The sequence below is a fragment of the Emydura macquarii genome, unplaced genomic scaffold (assembly GCF_026122565.2).
Source record: "Emydura macquarii macquarii isolate MOO-44397 ecotype Brisbane River unplaced genomic scaffold, CSIRO-AGI_Emac_v2 contig_1300, whole genome shotgun sequence".
In the NCBI taxonomy this organism is placed as follows: Eukaryota; Metazoa; Chordata; order Testudines; family Chelidae; genus Emydura; species Emydura macquarii.
Genome location: NW_027131437.1, coordinates 1,197,683 through 1,218,045, shown reverse-complemented (window position 1 = coordinate 1,218,045; position 20,363 = coordinate 1,197,683). Strand labels below are relative to the sequence as shown.

The following is a 20,363-nucleotide window of genomic DNA, read 5'->3' as shown; positions in this document are numbered from 1 at the left end:
GGGTGGAGGGGAGGTGACAGAGGGCTCAGGTGTGCGGGGGGAGGGCACCGACAGTCCTTCCCCTGGAAGGGGGCAGCTGCTCCCCAAGTTCCCTGCACAGAGTCCCCAGGGGATGGCCGTGGCAGCAGGAAACGAGGGGCCGCTTGCAGAACTGCCAGAGCTCTGCAGGAGATGCCCAGCCAAAGGGCCGGGGCAGGGTTAGCACAAGCCAGGGTTTCAGTGAGGGGGAGCAGGGGGTGGCCCAAGCACAGACAGTCAGGAGAAGCCTGCCCCGCGCTGTCTGCAGCAGGAGGCCCAGGCTGGGGCGGTTCCTGACGGGGGGGCTATGCCAGGGGGAGTGGCCCGGGGACGGCTTTCCCCACCACAAAGGAAGGGCCAGACGGCTGGAGACAAGGCGTGGGTGGCCCGGCAGCACCCTGGGAACCAAATCACTGGCTCCTTCTCCCAAGACACACTGTTCAAGCCCTGCTGCGAAGGGCGTCCCTGCTCCGGCCATGCTGCCTGCTGCCCTCGGGGAAGCCTGGGCCCAGGAATGCTGGGCCAACGGTACTGTGGGGCATCCTGGGACCTGCCAGGAGCTAGCTCTGCTCTCATCAGCCTCTAGCAAAACCACTAGGGCACAAGCTGTGGGTGGGCCCTAGTCACCTGCTGGTGCGGAGCAGCGACTGCCCCTCCCTGTCCCCCCAACTCCTCCTCCCAGGCGCTGTCAGACCCAGCATGGCACAGCTGGGAAAGGGTAGCAAAGGGCTGGGACCCCTCAGAGCCGAGTCTTCAGAGCCTGACTGGGAGGATGGGTCAGGAGGGAATGGAGAGACCTGGGGGCTGCACGTCCCACCGACCAGCCCTGCAATCCAGAGCACAGGAAATAGCGCACACAGCGCGCCTGCTGCCAGGAGAGCTCCCAGCCACCGGCCTGGAGGGCGGGATGCAGGGGCTGGAGCGGGAGACCCATCACCCCAGTGGCAGGAGCAGCAGCATTTCCAAGGGGACACACCCCACTCCAGGGACAAGCCTGCCCCAACTCTCCCATCCAGCACTGCCTTCCCCCCCACCTGCGCACAACGGGGCTGCATTCTCCAGAACCCTCCTGACTGGCAGGGAGACCAAGTCCTGCTGCATGGGCCCTGGCTTCTCGGGCTGCCCTCGAGCCCACATCATCCCTGCACGCAGCCGGCACGTCAGGAGTGCTGCGTTACCTAGCCGGGGCTCGGACGGCACAGGCGAGGCACGCAGGCCACGAGCAACGGGAAGCTCCTAGGAACGGTGACTCCAGCGCTCTGCGAGCTTGCCCGTCCCAATCTAGAGCGTCCCTGCACTCGGGGACGGGAGACAAGCTCCAGGCCTAGGCGGCGCCCAGCTGACTGCAGGGCAGGCGTCTTAGACAAGGCAGGACTATGAACACGTGGGGCTCAGGGGGCTTTGTAACTAGATCACAGCTCAGTCGTTGGAGGGCCCAGGCTGCTGCCGCGGGATTCCTGGTGCAGAGCAGTACAGGCTGGCAGAGCCGAGCGCAGGGCCCTGCACTGCTGCTGCCATTCTCGCGCTGGGGCCAGGAGGAATTTGAGGCGTACAAGCAGCAGAGCGCTGAATCGCTGCTTCGGCCCTTGCCCGGCCCCGGGACCAGAGCAGGGGGCGCACGCCTGGGTCTCACTGGCACAGCCGCTGACAGGGGATTCTTTCCTGGGGGTGATTTACACCAGCACTGTGCCCAGGGCTGCGATCCGGCTAACCAAGCCTCAGCCCACAGCCTGGGGAAGGACTCCTGGCCAGGTGCATTATGGGCCTTCCCCCAGGCACTAGCTGCTGCTGTGGCCGCGAGCTAGAGGGACCTGCGGGGCCCTGCCCGGGGCTGGCCACGGGAGAGCGAAGGGCTGGGCCCATTCTGAGAGCCTGGCCCAGAGCTGGCAAACCCGGCTCAGCCTGTGCTCACAGCAGGGCCCCCACCGGGCCCTGCAGGCTCCTGGAGCCCGTTCCATGCCACCCGTCAGCCCGGCGGGGGGCGATATGCGGGGAAAGCAACCCGCCCAGCAAAGGCAGGAGCCTGGCTGGGATTCCACCCCCAAAAACGCGGGCACGGCCCCACTCCTACCAGCAGGGGAACCCCAGGGGGGTGAGGAGAGGGGAAGGCCCTTGGGTGAATTCTGTCCCTGGCTGGTAGTGCTCAGTGGTGGCGTGGCAGGGGGGGCTGGCATGGCCACGCTGCCAGGCCCTTCTTACTGCACAGCCAGCCCCCAGAGATGTGGGTCAGGCCAGGCCGGCTCAGTCCCAGGCGCTGGACTGGAGCGAAGGGCCCAGCCCGGCTGCCGGGGGGCTAGTGGGGTGGGAGACAGCACAGAAAAGCACCAATCCCGCTTCACACACCAGGATCAGATCTGTTAAAGTCCATTCCCCAAACTCCAGCCCCTAACCCGCCCCCCTCGCTGGGATCATCTCCCTGCAAGCCTCATGATTCCTCCACACCCCCTAGATTCCCAGCCCTAAACCCAGCTCCTGGCCCCCCTTCAGCCTCCACACCAGCCCCCAATTCTAATCACACCCCGACCCACAGAAGAGCCCTGTCCCAACACCCCCGCTCTTGTAACAGCTCCCCCGCACTGTTCCCTCCAGTCCCACCGGCATAGCTCATGGCCCCCATCCTGCAGACACACAGCTGTCCCCACTCCTCCCCTTCTGCCTCCTCAGCCAGTCCACCACTTGCCAGTCCCAGGACCCACTCCCTGCGGCCTCCCCCGGCCCAGGCCCATCTCCATCCCGAGCTCCACTGCCCCAGCCCATCCTGCATTGCTGGAGAAGGCCAGTATTTATCTAAATAGCCCAGCCACGTGCAGCTGGCCGGGTTCCTATCCCCAGCCCAGCAGCCCGGGTCTCTGGCGCCAGCGTAAAACGCTGCCCGAGTTCTGATGCTCCACGCCCGTACAGCCCTGGTTTAATGCTGGTGTAAACGCCCGTGGCTCTGCAATGGAAAGCAGGCTGAGGTTCGCCAGCACGCACAGGCCCTGTGGGCACTGGGCCGAGTCTTGGCTTGGGTTTATTTCTGTGACTGCCGGGAGAGGGAGCCGAGAACGGCAGCCAGGGGAGCCCTTTTTCCTCAGGTAAGAAAGGGCCGGTGACATCGTGGGACATCTCCCTCCATTAGCAGCTTTTCAGGCAATGCCTCGGGTAAGCAGGACTGCCTGTTCTGTCGCGGTGTTTGCCGGTGCTCGCACGGCTGACACAGGATACGCTCAGGAAGCGTTCGGCACATTTCTGAGACTTCGTCCCCCCAGCCTGAGACCCCAAGTGGTGCCCCGGCCTACCAGTACACCTCCCCCTGCAAGAGCCTATTCTGGGCCCCTTGTATCGTCCCCATGGCAACAACCTCCCCCCCCATCAGCTCCCAGAAACAGCCTACTCACACACACCCCACATCCCATGGCAACAACCTAACACCCTCCTTCCCCCTGGCACCAGTCTACTCATTCCCCCCAAAAGCAGTGCCACCCCCCAGCAAGCCTACTCCCCTCCCCCCAGGCAGTGTGGCCTAGTGGACGGCTGTGGCCTGGCGCAAGTCCCTTCCCCGCTCTGTGCTTCAGTGCCCCCCACCCTGGGACAACACTGTCCTCCTCCGAGGTGGGGGGCTCAGCTGGGGGTGTTTGCACAGCACCCGGAGGTGGGGCCGTGGCCTGCAAGGAGCTCTGCAGCTGCTGCTCCTGGGAAGGGTGGGGCAGCTCGGCAGCCCCCATGGACAGCCCCAAGCGCTTGGGGCACCAGAGCCCAGGGAGGCTGTGCCTACACCCACTGGCTGGTCAGCTGCTCCCGCCTGGCACAAGGCGCCAATAACTGGGTGTTTACAGGGCCTCGTGCAGCAATTAGGCTGTGGAAGGAAGAGGCCAGCTGCCCGGCCCGGCAGGGAAAGGGCTTGGCCATCAAAAGGCACCAGCCACCCACTACTGCAAGGCGAGTGAGCCAGAGGTCGTCAGCCCCTGCCAGCACTGCACTGCCTCCCCCCACGGCCAGTGGCAGTTCCTGGGGACTGGGGCTAGCCCCAAAGACTAGCTGCAGGCGGGGTGCTCAGCAGTGACCCCCCCTCTGGGCGGCTGGGCCCTGGGGCTCGGGGAAGGAGAGCCAGCCTCCTGGCTGGTATCTGCAGGAGGAGGAGCGGGAGCCAGGAAAAGTATTTCACGAGCTCTGGGGAAATGCTCCAACGCAAAGGGAGGTTTTGCCTGCCGTGAGAGAACGAACAGGCCCCCTCAGGCTGTGCCCAATCCACTGGCCAGGCGCTGGCGGGACAGATCTGCTGCAGCCTGCACCGGGGGAAGCCAGGGCCGTGCGGGAAGAGGCAGCTGCTGAAATCAGAGTATCAGATTAGAGTGAACCCCTCAACGAGCCTGTGTGGAGGCAGCCAGAGCGCCAACGTGTGGGCAGCGCAGAGCAGCACCCCACGAGAGGGGCCTGGCAGCTGCGAGGGGGCGCTGGCCCCGATCCGGCAGGCGCGGCAGGGCTGCTTTGACTGAACGCCCTTGTGAAAGAACCAGGCAGATGGGGAAACGAGGCCCGGAGGAGCTGAGACGAGCAGAGAGGACAGGGTCCTGCGGCGGTTAGGAACACGGACAGGGAGGACCCACGGGATCAGTGAATGATCCTGAGTCAGTGGGAGAACCCTGCACATTGGGAAGGGCTGCGAGAACCGCAGGAGAGGGGCACCAAGCCTGCGGCTGACGTCCACAGGAGCCAAGCTCCTTTAGCTTCTGCAACCTGCAGCCGGAGTTGGGGGCTGCTCAGCACGGCCTCCGAGCAGGCGCTGGGTGTAAGATTGCAGGGGGGTCTGGCAGTGCAAATCCTGGGCTGTGCCCCGTGCCAGGGCATGGGTCTGCTCTGCAGTGTGCTGGCATGGCTGTCCCGGGATGCTGCGCTCAGATGCAGGCACCTGACCCCCAGGAAGATATTGAGAAATGGGAGGTAAAGGAGCCCAGTTGCCTGGTTTGGCGAAGGGAGCAGGGGGTCAGAGTCCCCTCAGCAAAGCACTGCAGGATGGAAGCCGCCGGGGAGGGAGACGTTATTTAACAGAAGCCTAAGAAGGGGAACTAGCAAGAATGGGCTGGAAATCAGAAAGGGACATTTCAGGCTGAATCTCAGGAGAGACGGCCCAGCAGGCGAAAAACCAGCCTACCCACCTGTAACTGCTATTCTGTGAGTGCTTGCCCATGTCCATCCCGCTGTAGGTGAGTGCTTGCCCTGCGCTCAGTTAACCAAGAACTTTTTCCCCCATCAGAGCCCCCGCTGCTGTCTGAGGTCACTGTGTGCTGGTGTAAGAGGGGAAACTGCTCGCAACCCCCTTTGGTTCCTGCAGACCAGATAGCCTCCAGGAGAGAGGGGAAGGCGGGCAGGTCATGGAAGGGACACATGCAACACATCTCGGAGGAACACCACTTACAGAAAGGTCGGTAACTGTCTCTTCTTCTTCAAGTGCTTGCACATGTCCATTCCCCTATCAGTGACACAAGCAGTTGTGGGCTCGCAGTCTACCTGAGACAACCTGTCTGAAATCGGCACCGTCCCTGGCCTGACGGGAAAGGCACACTGAGACGCAAGCACGGACCGATGACCGAGTCGCTGCTTGGCAAAGGCCGGATACTGGACACGCACCGAGAAAGTCACCACACTTGCCTGTGCTCTGATGGACCGTACCAACACTCTAGCTGGCAGGGTTACCTTGGCTACCTGGTGGCATACATGAATGGACTGGTGCCCTCAGAAAAGATGGATGGGAGTGAGACGGCTGCGGGAAGACCTAGCGGGAGGGGAAACGCCTCCGGTGTCCAGAATGCCCGTGGTCCCCAAGTCTCTGAGGAAGGATTTGTCCTATCCTGGGTGGGGCACTGGCAGATGTGCCTCTGAATGCGATGATGAAGAATCTGAACGGTCTGGCACCAGAGGAGCAGAACCAGCCAGTCCCGGTGACAGGTACCCCGCCGCAGGGAAGGCGTCAGAGCTTGCCCTTCAGCCGCACAGGCCATTGCAGTGCTTTGGTGGCTAGCAGTCCCGTGAGCTCCTGACATGGCGAGGCAGGAGCTGCAGGCATCGGCACTGACTGGGAACCTTCTTTCACTAAGGAGGCTGCCGGTACCGAGAAGCTAAGCAAGTCACCTGCAGCCTTGGGAGTGGTAGGGAGAGGCAGTGGCTGATGGCTGTGTCCCAGGGACTTTTCAGGGGACAGCCACAGACCTGGCCCAGGCTCCAGAGGTAGCGATCCCTTCTAACAAAGGCTCCAGGGGTGATCCCAGCAACTATAGGCCGGTGAGCCTAACTTCAGGGCCAGGCAAACTGGTTGGAAGTACAGTAAAGAACAGAGTGATCAGACACAGACAAACAAGGTGTGCTGGAGAAGAGAACACAGCTTTTGGAAGGGGAAATCATGCCTCACCAGCCTAGGAGAATTTGACGGTGCCAACAAACGTGGCCAAAGGTGATCCACTTAACACAGTGTCCTTGGACTTTCAGAAAGCCTTTGACAAGGTCCTTCATCAAAGGCTCTTATTAAACTGAATGACTAGACAAGAAACTGGCAGATGAAATTCAATACTGATAAACGCAAAGTGATGCACATTGGAAAACAGAATCCCAACTGTACATATGAAATGATGGAGTTTAAATTAGTTGTTCCCACTCAAGTAAGAGATCTAGGCGTCATCGTGGACAGTTCTCTGAAAACATCCACTCAATCTACAGCAGCAGTCAGAAAAGCTAACAGAATGTGAGGAACCATTAGGAAAGGGAGAGAGAATAAAAGAGTAAATATCATAATGCTCCTCTGTAAATCCATGGGACGCCCAAACCTAGAATGCTGTGTGCAGATCTGGTCACCCCATCTCAAAAAAGACATGTTAGAAGTGGAAAAGGTACAGAGAAGGGCTACAAAAACGATTAGGGGTATGGAACCGCTGCCATGTGAGGAGAGATTAAAAGACTGGGACTGTTCAGCTTAGAAAAGAGACGCCTGAATGGGGATACGATAGAGGTCTATAAAATCATGACTGCTGTGGAGAATGGGAACAAGGAATTGTTATTTACCCCTTCGCATAACACAAGAACTAGGGGTTGCCCAATGAAATGATCAGGTGGCATGTTTAAAAGAAACATAAGGAAGTACTTGACACAACGCACAGTCAACCTGTGGAACTTGTTGCCAGGGGACGCTGTGAAGGCCAAAAATATAGCTAGGTTCAAAAGGGAATGAGAAGTTTATGGAGGACAGGTCCATCGATGGCCATTAGCCAAGCTGGTCAGGGATGCAACCCCATGTTCTGGGTGTCCCTAAGACTCTGCCTGCCAGAAGCTGGGACTGGATGACAGGAGATGAATCACTCGAGAACTGCCCTGTTCTGTTCACTCCCTCTGAAACACTGCTGGCCACTGTCGGAAGACAGGACCCTGGGCTAGATGGACCACGGCTCTGACCCAGCATGAGCATTCACATGTTCTTTTTAAGCTGAAGATTTCTCCCAAGAGAGACATTCTCCCGTCTTTCTTGGGGTCTCTGCCTTTGCTAGGCCGAGGCCCTGACACGAGCGAGCACAGGACCGAGACTGAGGAAGGCCCCAGCCTTTTTTCTTCGGTCCTGGTGTGTGGGACTGAGGAGCCAGAGACATCTCTGGTGTGCTCTGCGCTGAGGCTGATGTTCTCAGGGGGCTCTCCACACACGACAAGTCCGACGGGGGCAAAGCACCGCCTCCATGAGTAAACACCTGAGCCTCGCCCTCTATCCTCCTTTGAGCACAGCGTACACCCCTTGCAGAGGTGACGTTTGTCACTGACGTGGGACTCTCCCAAACGCTTTACAGGCTGGGTCCGTGTTCCTGCCTGCCCTGGATTTAGCGCACATGCAGTAGCGCTTGCCACGCTAACCGGGGTGTATCATTCCGGGACTGATCTCGGTGCTGAAAAGGAAACGTACTCCAAAAAGACTAACCTAGCAGCATCACTAGCGAAACGAACCCGTCCAACTCACTAATCCCTGCCCATCAGAGTGTTGAGGGAAGCCCTGATGATCAGTATTCTAAGATCGCGGCAGCGACCGTTGCTGGAGGAGGGTTGGCTCTGCCCCCTTGTACCAGCACCCAGTGGCATCAGACAGCAGAGGGGGCTCCAGCAGCCCCGACGGGCACCGTGAGGGGACAAAGTTCTCCGCTCACTGTGCCCAAGGAGCGCACACATCTACAGCAGGACAGACACGTGCGCGCACTTGCAGAAGAATGGGTCTCAGTGGGCGGTGTCTCCCGCAGGAGGGCTAAGAGTCCTGGCAGGGGTTGGGAGGAGATCTGGGAGCCCCATTATAGGGATGTTTGAAACCAGACGGGACACGCCCTGCAGACCAGACGTGCCAGGGACAGGGCTAGCCGTGTGCTGACTGCATGGCTCAAACCACTGTGCAACATGGCTGCGAGGGTCAGACTTCCACAGCTCCTCAGGGCTCGGGAGGGGGAAAGAGCAGCTGTTCCCAGCGCTCCCAACCTTTCCTCTCTTTGCCACCGCTCCTGTGAGAGGCAGCCTGCTGTGCTAGCGCCCAACGTCTGCCACAACACGCCATCAACACAGCCCTGGGCTAGGGAGCCACAGGGCATCTCCTCAGCCCCCAGCACCAGCATACCGTATCCTCCCTGTCCTGAGCAGTTCACCTTCTCTTCCCCATGCCACGGCCACCTTCACATCCCGCTCAGCTACTGCCAACACCCGGAGACACTCTAGCATAAAAAGCCAACTGGCCAAAGGCCCAGTGGGGCCTCTCCTGGATCTTCCCGGCCAGTGAAAACTCTTTACTGGAGTTTAGTCCCCAGGGCTCCCAGCCCTCCCCTCTGGAGATGATGCCACTGTCCCAGAGCTCTCCTGATCCAGCCAAAACCATCCTTTGCTCTGTGGCATCCCCAGCTCCAGACTCTTAGAACACGCCCTTCCCACGCTTTCATGGGGACCATCTGCTGACGCAGCTTCAGCTCCCCATCACTGCTGCCGATGGCCAAATCCACCTCTGCCCGCCAACCCATCTCCCTCCAAACCAGTCCGTCCCTTGCAGCATCCCGCCACCCCCTCAAACTCCGCATGGCTAAAATGATCTCCTGAGCTCTCCTCCCCACTCCCCGTCTGCCCAGGACCGGCTCCTCCGCTCCTTTCATCCGGCCTGGGGCCAAACCCTGCTGCTTTTTCCTCCAGATGTTTCTCTGGCAGCCTCATGACTGTCCACACCGCAGGCTCTCGCATCCAGGCTCTCGCTCTCGCCCACCGATCCTCCTCTCCAGCCTCCTGACGCCCCCCTTGGCCACTCCGACGCACACAGAGAAGCTGCTCCAATGGGGGTGTTCCCTCCCGAGGAATAACTCTGCCTCCTTGACCAGACCTCACCCCCAAGGCCCCGCTGCTCTGCCCCTCCTCCTTCCTTCTCTGACTGTCGCTTACTGCACTGCCCATCCTTCCACTAGGCCAAGGGGCCTTGGCCTGGCCCACAAGGCCACCCCCACCCATTCCTCTGGAATCCCGCCTGCACACCGGCCAGGACGCATTGCCGTGTTGACGTGGCTCCTTTCCCTGGGGAGGGAAGCCCGTTTCAGGGGAGGAAGGGTCCGTGGTCGGGGGGGGGGTAAGGACACTGGAGCGGGCTACTGCTGGGGCGAGAGGCTGAGAGGTGTGTCATTGGAACTACATCACCAAAGGTGGCCAGTCAGCCCCATCACGGGGGGACCCCCACGCAGGGGCCAGAAAAGACCCCTTAGGGCTGCACGGGAGTGAATTCCCCTTCCTTCGCCCCCACCCTCACCTGTCCTCAGAGAGTGCATGGTCTGGGGGCGGGGACCGCTCTGACAGACAGCGCCCAGCGCCCCCGTGAGCAAAACAAGCAACCACCATCCTCAACTCCGGGCTGCAGCTGGCCATGCCCAGTGCCGGTCAGGGGCTCGCTCCCAGGCCGGGCCCTGCAGCTCCCTGGCAATCCCTCTGCCAGTCAATCTCTCCTCCAGGCTTTTCTGGGTCTCTGTCCCACTGCAAGGTCAGGCTCCCGTTGCTGCCCCCTTCTCCCTTGGCCTCGCGCAGCTCCAGTGAGCAGCAGGGTTTTGGTTAGTCCGGGGGTTTCCCCCCTGCCATGCTTCTGGGAAGAGACGGGTTCCACCTGACCAACCAGGAAAGAGCGGCGTGCATTGACTCAGCACCCTAGTGAGCAGGGCTTTAAACTAGGTTCAAAGGGGCAGGTGACAAAAGCCCACAGGTAGGTACAAAAAAGGGAACTTTGATATCAGAGGGCTAGATACTGCAAGGGGGCCGGAAAATTACCACAGGGTCATAGGAGCAACAAGCGGGAAAACAATGGGGGAATCTGCACAACATCTTCGAGGTCTGGGCATTAACAGAAGGAGTAGGAGGAATAGACCGTAAGAACAGGAAGTATTAGTGTGTAAACTAAATAATGACTTAGCTGGCATTGCTGAAACCTGGTGGGATAAACCTCATGACTGGAACACTGGTGTAGAGCAGGACAGCTTGTTCAGGAGGGACAGGCAGGGAAAAAAGGGCAGCTATGTTGCATTCTACATCTAGAACATATACAGTTGTTCTGAGGTCCAGAAAGACGTCAGAGGCAACCAGCTAAAAGCCTCTGGGTACAGACAAAAGGGGGAATAAAACAGTGGCAATATCAGGGTTGGGTCTACAACAGACACTGACCCAGGAGCAGGAGGTGGACAAGGCATTTCTAGAACAAACAACAGAAATGTCTTGGAATGTATTAGAGACGACCTTTTGTTTCAGAAGGTGGAGCCAGCAACCAGGGGGACAGCCATTTTAGACTTGATTCTGACCAACAGGGAGGAACTGGTTACGAATCTGAGGGTGGAAGGCATTTGGGTGAAAGTGATCATGAAACGGTAGATTTCCTGAGTCTAAGGAAAGTAAGCGTGAAAGCAGCAGAATAAAGAAAATGGACTTCAGAAAAAGCAGGTTTCACACCCTCAGAAAGCTGATAGGGAAGATCCCAGGAGAAGAAAATCTAAAGGATAAAGGAGTTCAGGCAGTTTCTCAAAGACACAATATTAAAGGCACAACTGCAAACTATCCCGATGTGCAGAAATAATAGGAAGAATAGTAAGAGCCAATATAGCTCCCACGGGCGCTGTTTAATGACCTGAAAATCAAAAAGGAATCCTAGCAAAATGGCAGGATGGATGCATTCGAAAGAAGAGCACAGAGCCAGGAAAACTAAGGCACAGAACGAATTGCACCTAGCAAGGGACATAAAAGGCAGGGAGACGAAGTTCTTTAAATACATTAGGAGCAAGAGGAAGATGAAGGGAAGTGCAGACCCTCTACTTCGCAGGGAAGGAGAGTGAATAATGGACATCATCAGGAAGGTGGAGATGTTTAATGCCTATTTTGCGTCAGTCTTCACTGAAAGGCTACTGGTGACCAAAGATACTCAACACAATTCATTTTAACAAGAGGAGGGAAGGAACACAAGCCAAAATAGGGAGAGAACGGGCTGCAGAATATTTAGATAAGTTCGATGGATTCCGGTCAGCAGAGAGTGGTGAAATTCATTCTAGCATGCTTAGAGAACTAGCAGTGTTCCCCAAGCCATCAGCAGATGGGGCTGTGGCAATCCTGAGTGTGTGCAGAACACCATTTGCTGTGCACAGAGGGACCTTGCACGTACAGTGCGTGAGGTCACGATGAGCGGAGGATGACATTTTGCACCACAAAGTGGCATCCTCTCTGCTGTCTGGGGTCTCTGGAGGAAATAATTAAAATGAGGTTGTACTGATGAAAAGTTTGGGAACCCGTGAACTAGCTGAAGCAATCTCAGAACCGTTAGCAATTATCTCTGAGAACTCGTGGAGGTCGGGTGAGGTCCCAGAGGACTGGAGAAGGGCAAACACAGTACCTGTCTTTCAAAAGGGGAACAAAGAGGACCCTGGGAATTACAGACCAGTCAACCTAATTTCGACATCTGGGAGATGCTGGAAAAATGATTAACCAATCAACTGGTAAGCACCTGGAGGATAAGAGGGTAATAAAGAACAGCCAGGATGGATTTGTCAAGAACAAATAATGTCAAACCAACCTACTGTGCTTCTTTGACAGGGTTATTAGCATAGCGGATGGGGGAGGGGTGCAGTAGACATGCTAGATCTTGGTTTTAATAAGGCTTTTGACACATTCCCATGTGACAGTCCCATAAGCTAGTAGGGAAATGTGGCCAAGATAAAATTACTGGAAGGTGGTTGCGTAACTGGTTGAAAGACCGTACTCCAAATAGTACTTCTCACTGGTCTGTTGTCAGACTGGGAGGGCATATCTAGTGGTGTCCTGCCGGGCTCAGTCCTATTTCATAGTTTCAGCAATGACCCGGGTGACGGAGCGGAGAGGATGCTGATACAGTCTGTGGATAGCTCCAAGATGAGAGGGGCTGCAATTACACTGGAGGAGGAGATCAACACTGAAAATGACCATGACATATTGGAGAATTGATCTGAAATCAACAAGATTACATTCAGCACAGTCAGGTGCAAAGTACTACACTTCGGAAAGACAGATCACCTGCACAATTACAAAATGGCAAACAACTGGCCAGGCAGTTGTACTGCTGAGTACAATCTGGGGGTTACAGTGCATCACAAACTGAACACGACCCCACGCGATGCAGTTGCAAAAAAGACTAAAATCAGCCTGGGGTGTATTAACAGGAGCGTCAGATGTGAGACCCGGGAGGTAACTGTCCTGCTCTACTTGGCACCAGTGAATCCTAGAATATTACGGTTGGCAGGGACCTCAGAAGGTATCTAGTCCCACCCCCTGCTCACAGCAGGACCAACCTCAGTTAATCATCCCAGCCAGGGCTTTGTCAAGCCGGGCCTTACAAACCTCCAAGGACGAAGATTCCACCACCTCCCCAGGTAACCCATTCCAGTGCTTCACCACCCTCCTAGAGAAAGTTTTTCCTAATATCCAACCTAGACCTCCCCAACTGCAACTTGAGACCATTGCTCCTTGTTCTGTCATCTGCCACCACCGAGAACAGCCTAGCTCATCCTCCCTGGAACCCCCTTTCAGGTAGTTAAAGGCTGCTATCAAATCCCCCCTCATTCTTCTCTTTTGCAGACTAAACAAGCCTAGTTCCCTCAGCCTCTTCTCATAAGTCTTGTGCTCCAGCCCCCTCATCATTTTTGTTGCCCTCGGCTGTACTCTTTCCAATTTGTCCACATCTTTCCTGTAGTGGGGGCCCCAAAACTGGACACAATACTCCAAATGTGGCCTCACCAGTGCCAAATAGATGGGAAAAATCACTTCCCTCAATCTGCTGGCAATGCTCCTATTATTGCAGCCCAATATGCTATTAGCCTTCTTGACAACCAGGGTACACTGCTGACTCATATCCAGCTTCTTATCCACTGTTACCCCCAGGTCCTTTTCTGCAGAACTGCTGCCTAGCTCGTCGGTCCCCAGTCTATAACTGTGCATGGGATTCTTCCGTCCTAAGTGCAGGACTCTGCACTTGTCCTTGTTGAACCTCATCAGATTTCTTTTGGCCCAATCCTCCAGTTTGTTTAGGTCCTTCTGTATCCAATCCCTACCCTCCAGGGTATCTACCACTCCCCACAGCTTAGTGTCATCTGCAAATTTGCTGAGGGTGCAATCTACCCCATCCTCCAGATCATTAATGAAGATGTTGAACAAAACCGGTCCAGCACTGACCCCTGGGGCACTCCACTTGTGACCGGCTGCCAGCTAGACATGGAGCCGTTGATCACTACCCATTGGGCCCGAAGATCTAGCTAGCTCTTTATCCACCTTATAGTCCATTCATCCAACCCATACTTCTGGATCCAATGCTGGAAGCCACACACTGGGAAAGATGTGGCCAAATTGGAGAGAGTCCAGGGGACAGCAACAAAAATGATTAAACCTGACCCATGAGGAAAGGTTCCATAAACTGGGCATGTTTAGTCTTGGTAGAGAAGGGAGGGAGGGGGGGCCCTGATAATAGCCTTCAAATATGTGAAGGGCTGTTGTAAAGAGGATGGTGACCAATGGTTCTCAAGTCCATCGAAGGTAGGAGGAGAAGTAAGGCACTTAAACTGCGGCAAGGGAGATTTCGGTTAAAGCTTAGGAAGAACTTTCTACCCATAAGGGTAGGTAAGCTGTGGAAGGCTGTAGCTAGCCATCACTGGAGGTTTTTAAGAACCGGTTGGACAAACCGGTTGGGGATAGTCTAGGTTTCCTTGCCCTGCCTCAGCGCTGGGGGGGGCACCAGACTTCCTGAGTCCCTCCAGCCCTGCCTTGCTAGATTCTACCTCCCCACATCTCCCTGAGTCTCTGGCTCTGGCCTCCCTGGAGTTTGCAGCTCCTCCCCCTCTCGTCACATCAGCCTGGTTTATTAACATGTCGTTTCCTCTTCTAGAGGATTCAAGAGGAAGTTCAATCAGCGCTACCGGCCCCTTCCCCCAACCGCTTTCTGAGGGCAGGCAGGGCCTCTACCGCCATCCATCACCACAGCACACCACACCGTGCCCTCCAGACAGCGGGTCCTGCCCTTTCAATGCCACACACCTCCTGAGAACCCTTCCAAGCAGGGGCTATTGGCTCTCCATGTGCGCCAGGCCTGCCCCGGGTCAGCACGGCCGCAAGGCGTGACACACCCAGCCCCTGGTCCCTGGAAGGGCTGACAGAGGCCGGAGCTGACGGGGACTCCAGCCCAACACATGCAGATCCGGGGAGGGCTGGGATCTGGTCCCCGCCGTGGCTGGAGAGCTGACTGGGGCTCTGGTTATCGCAAACCCGGGGCAGCCTGCAGCCCTCTCAAACCCATTCTCAGCACCGCCCCTGTGTAAAGCCCGGTCCATGCCAGCGGCCGGTCACCCACATACCTAATGTCGGGGCAACAGCAGGCCCGGAAGCGGGCTGGGAGGAACGTGGCTGGAACCCGTGCCTACGTGACTGTCTGTGGGTGGCCAGTCACCCCTGGTGCTTTGGGACAAGAGGAGCTGCTTCCCCCAGCGCTAAGGCTCTGGTCAGGCAGGAGCTAGCCCTGCCGAGGGGCCTTCCCTTGTGCTCTCCTAGGGGAGTCCCTACAGTTGTGGCCCAGCCCAGAGTTCCCATCCCTCCCTCAAGCCCACTGGTCCAGAGGCAGGGAGCAGAGCAGCTCTGGGTGGACTGGCGGCCCCGCCACATGTGTTTCGCTGACGGGAGGTAATGTGGCTATAAAAACACATGTGAATGCTCAGAGCCGGGCATGGGGAAACACAGAGAAATGGAGTGAGGGCTGGGAACGACTTTGACAACCCTCACGGCTCCCTGGGGTGCTGGCTGAGCTCCCTCCACCAGCAGCAAACTAGCTTGGGCCCTCCTTAACACAGAGACAGATGCTAGGAGGTGACAAGCCTGCAGGAGGGATGCGGGAACAGCTGTCTGGATGGGCCAGCCTGCCCTGAGCTCTCCCAGCAGCTCTGACGGACAGCAGCACATTCCTGTGCACGGACAAAAAGGAGACCTAGCAGCACGTACCCCATTACTCTCCCTCTCACCGCCCCGCCGGGGCTCCCACAATAGACACAGCTGGGAACGCTGGCACCAGCACTGCAGAACCCTCCTGTGGGATTCCCTCGTGCTCCCCTAGACAGAGCCAGCTGCCCCAGTGATTGTGTCGCTGCCCCTCCTGCCCACGGCCAGCCATGCGCCACGGCAGGGACAGTGCCTGGGAAGCCCCAGCGTGCACCACCCTAGGGCCTAGAAATGCCTAGCAGGGATCAGGCAGGCAGATGGGCAGCCGCATACACAGCAAAGTGACATCCCCTCCCCATCCTCCCTGCTTCTCGCTGGCAGAGTGCCTCCCTCCAGACGGGAGCAGAGCATTCCCTTCCTCTCCCGTCCCGCGGGGCACTGTACAGTAAAACAAACCCACTGCATTTGCCAGGTGGGGACAGAGCTGGAGAGCCAGAGCCAGAGATCCCCCGGCTCATGAATACGGAGTGCCCAAAACCTGGGCAAGCCTCTGCCCTGCCCTCCTGGAGTTCCTTGGAGCCCCACCTCCCTGGTTCCTCTGTCCACCCTGCAGTCAGGCCTCTCACCCCTCATTCGCAGCCTGGGCTTGCTGGCCTTAGGGGGAGAATTCCTCTCATGCCTCTGCTACCAAAGGAGGTTGGTTATTTAGCTCTCCCCTGCCCTCTTGGCATCACCCAGACGTTCTCCCCTGCTCACGGCCGTCAGTCAGACCCGGCCAGTCCCCATCAGTCTCCATCCCACAACACCTGTCCAGGCAGCCAACACACTTACAGGAGTCTGAACGAATAGTTTAAATGAATCCCTCACCAAGCACAAGGCAGAGACGGCAGAGGAGGCCAAGAACCACTAAAGCAGTGATACTCAGACCGCAGTGGTTCAGGAGCCAAATCGGCGATCAACATTACCCAAAAGAGCCACCGTAGTGTCAATTCACTGTTTCACTCACTATAATGCTATATAGTCATATCTGAACAGTCTGACGGGAAATATTTAGGTTTATATATATACAGAATTCTCACAGCAAAATGACTGACCAAGTATTCTACAAGTGCTTAATAACATAGTAAAAGCATCCTGACTAGTTAATAACATCAACTGGTTAATAATTAAATTGCAGTGTTTTAATATCACGTCAATATCAACATCAAAAGAGCTGCAGGAGACACATTAAAGAGCCACTTGTGGCTCCAGAGCCTCAGTCAGAGGATCACTGAACTAAAGGAAATCTGATCCCCTAGGGCGCAGCATGAGTTTTGGGGGGAGGGAACAGGGGTGAAGATCCCTGGGGGGGAGAGAAGCGAAGCACGTTTACAGGAGAAGTGAGTGCAGCTATAAAAAATGGAATTCTGACAATGGCACCGGTCCATTATCAGAGTGAAGTGGTAGAATTATCAGTAATAAGGCAGAAAAGGCAGAAGTTTTCAATATATATTCCTGTTTTGTATTTGGGGAAAAACAGATGATACAGTCTGATCATATGGTGATGAGAACACTTGTTCCACTACTATCTCTGGAGGATGTTAAACAGCAGCTACTAAAAACTTAAACGTCTAATTTTAAACCCGCAGGTCCAGAGAACTTGCATCCAAGAGTTTTAGAAGAGCTGGCTGAGGAGATCTCTGGACCATTAATGCTGACTTTTAATAAGTCTTAGAGCAATGGGGAAGTTCCAGTCTAATGTTGTGCCAATATTTTAAAAGGATAAATGGGACATCTGGATAATTATAGGCTTGTCAGCCTACCATTGATCCTGGGCAAGATAATGGAGTGCCTGATGCAGGACTTGACTAAAAAAGAATTAAAGAAGGGTAACATAATGAATGCCAGTCAACATGGGTTTACGTCACACTAACTTGATATCTTTTTGATGAGATTACAAGTTTGGTTGATAAAGGTAATAATGTTGATGTAACAGACAGACATTTAACTTGGTACTCTATGATATTTTGATTAAAAACAAAAGCGATATAAAATTAACATGGCACACATTCAGTGGAGTAAAAGTTGGCTAACTGATAGGTCTCAAAATGTAACTGTAAATGGGGAATCATCATTGAGGAGGTGTGTTTCTAGCAGGGTCCCACAGGAAGGGATCTTGGCCTTACGTTATTTAACATTTATATCAAATCTACTTATATATGTAAACTAAATAAAGCTTATAGATGACACAAAAACGGGGAGAGTGGAAAATAATGAAAAGAAGGGGTCACTGAGACAGAACATTCTGGATTGCTTCGTAAACTGGTCTCAAGCAAACAATACACCTTTTAATAGGCTACTTATAAACGTCTGCATCCAGGGGCAAAGAATGCAGGCCATGCTTACGGGATGGGGACTCTATCTTAGGAAGCAGTGATCCTAAAGAAGCTTTGGGCATGGTGCTGCTGTCAGCACGATGCTGTAGCCAGAAGGGCTAATGCGATCCTTGGATGTATAAACAGGGGAAACTCAAGTCGGAGTTGAAAGATTCTTTTATCTCTGTATTTGGCAGTGCTGCAACGCTGCCCACAATTCAAGAAAGATGCCGATAAACTGCAGAGGGTTCAGAGAAGAGTCAGGAGTCAGATTGCTTAAAGGATTAGAAAGCCTGTTTTATAGTGAGCACGGCAAGGAGCTCGCTCCATCTGTGTAGTTTAACAAAGGGAAGGTTCGAGGTACCTACGTGGGGACTGGGGAACAACTATTTGATAACAGGCTCTTCAGTCTAGTAGAGAAAGATCTAACACCATCCAACGGCTAGAAGTTGAAGCCAGACCAATTCAGACGGGACAGGAGGTGTAAATTATTAACAGGGAGAGTAATAAATCTCAGAACAATTTACCAAGGGTCCTGGTACATTCTCCATCCCTGGCCAATGTTTAAATCAAGGCTGGATGTTCTCGGAAAAGCTCTGCTCTGGTCCCAGACTAGATAATCACACTGGGACCATCCCTCCTGGCCTGGGGATCTGGGAACCGCCACCTCCCCCCTAAGAGAACACGAGCACCCCTCAACACCCCAAAACACGTGTGCTCTCCTCACACGCCCCCACCCGCCCCACCACAACCCGGCCAGGGAATTTCCCTCCAAAACCCCCACTCCGCCCGCTGCCAGGGGGTGCTTCTTGCCCCGGATTCCCTCCAAGGCACAGCCCGCCTCGGGGTTCCCTACCCCCAGAGGAGTCTCTCTCTGCCCCAAAGCACAGCCCCCCGGGATCCCCCCGCTGGGCTTTCAGCCCCCCCGGGAAGGGATCCGCCCCCCCGCCGGTCTCCGGGGCGCACAGACTCTGCCCCTCGCCGCTCTGCACAGGGCGAACTTCAGCGCCGGCCCGGCGGGACGGAGCCCGGGATCGGGGCCCCCCCCGGCCGCCCCCTCCCCCGTGCGGGGACCCACCTACCCATGCGGCCAGGTGCGCTGCGCTGCGCGCCCGCCGGGCAGGTGATGACTGTGCGCGGGGCCCCCCAGGCCGCCTCTGCCTCTGCCGCGCCGGGCCGGGCCGGGCCGTGCGGGACCGTGCAGCGGGCGGGCGGGGCCGGGCGGCGGGGGGCTGCCGGGGGGCCACGCGGAGGGAAGGCCGGGCTCTTTGTCTGGGAACTCCGGGTCACATGATCCCGCCGGCTGGGCTGGTTGGCTGCGGGGCCGGGGGGGTCTGCACACGCTGGCGCGGGGCCAGGCAGGGGCCAGGCCGGGGCTGCCCGGGGGGCGGGCCGGGCCGGGGGGAGGGGAGGCAGCCAGGCAGGGCCCGGGAGCGGGGAGCCCGGCCTCGGGGCAGCGCCGGCTGCAGGCAAAGGAGCGGCCCGCTGCAGCCCGAGCGAGCGAGCCCCCGGCCCGGCCCGGCCCGGCCCGGCCCGGCCCGGCGCTGGGCTCCCACGCGCGGCCGGAGCCCGCAGCCGCTGAAAAGCCCCCGCGGAGGCGGGGCGAGCCCGGCTCAGCCCGGCCCGGCCCGGCCCTGCCCGCTCGCCCCGCACCGCACCGCGGCAGCCTCCCGGCCCCGCTGCTCCGGACCGGACCGGACCGGACCGCCCCCGGGGAAATGTCCCCAGCGTAGGCCAAGCCCGTCGGTTAGGCCTGGGTTGCCCTGCCCTCAGACAGACAGACAGACGGACGGACGGACGGAGCGAGTCCGCCCCAGTACCAGGGCAGGGAACCCCACAACCACACACCTGACAGCGACGCAGCGCGGCCTCCCGCACCCCCTGGCCAGCGGCGTCCAGCGGCTCCAGCCCCGGCCTGGCAGCGGCTCCGCTCCTGTTCCCAGCGCTGCCCCCACTGACTCAGCCGGGACCCCGGGGCAAGGCACTTCGCCGCCCCCGGCTCAGGTTTCCGTCTGCACGGACAAGCACACAAAGCACCGCTCCCGGGGGCGATTAAGGGCAGTTCACAGCTGCTTCCCGATGCTCACAGGGAAGATGCCCGCTAGAGAAATGGTGCAGCATTCCTGGGGTGTGAGACCCTGTCTACACTACACAACTGGACCGTGCTCGAGCACAGCTCCTGTCAGACAGCACACTGCTGAGCGCCGTTTGTCCTGGCTGGCCAACAAAGGGGATTCTTCACCAGTGCCAGAGACAATCACATGTCATGCAAGCTGCCTCGTGTGAACATGTGTGCACATGTGTGTGTGTGTGTGTGTGTGTGTGTGTGCTCTCACCCACCCCGACACAAAACAGGGACCAGTGGGAGAGCTGGGAATGGGGTGACAGGGCCGGCCTGTGAGCATATGCCTGCACTCAGTCACTTCCGGGTCAACGTGTGCTGGTGTCAAATGTTACCTCTGGCTGCGTGTTTGTATCACGTGTTACCTGTCGCTGCGTGTCGCTGCGTGTTTGTATCACGTGTTACCTGTCACTGTGTGTCGCCGCGTGTTT

At 57.1% G+C, this 20,363-nt stretch overlaps 1 protein-coding gene across 2 annotated transcripts in view; it reads right to left on the bottom strand.

Moving 5' to 3' along the window:
- Positions 1–20,363, bottom strand: part of DNMT3A (DNA methyltransferase 3 alpha) — a 182,787-nt gene that overhangs the window by 30,100 nt on the left and 132,324 nt on the right. The window lies entirely within an intron of this gene.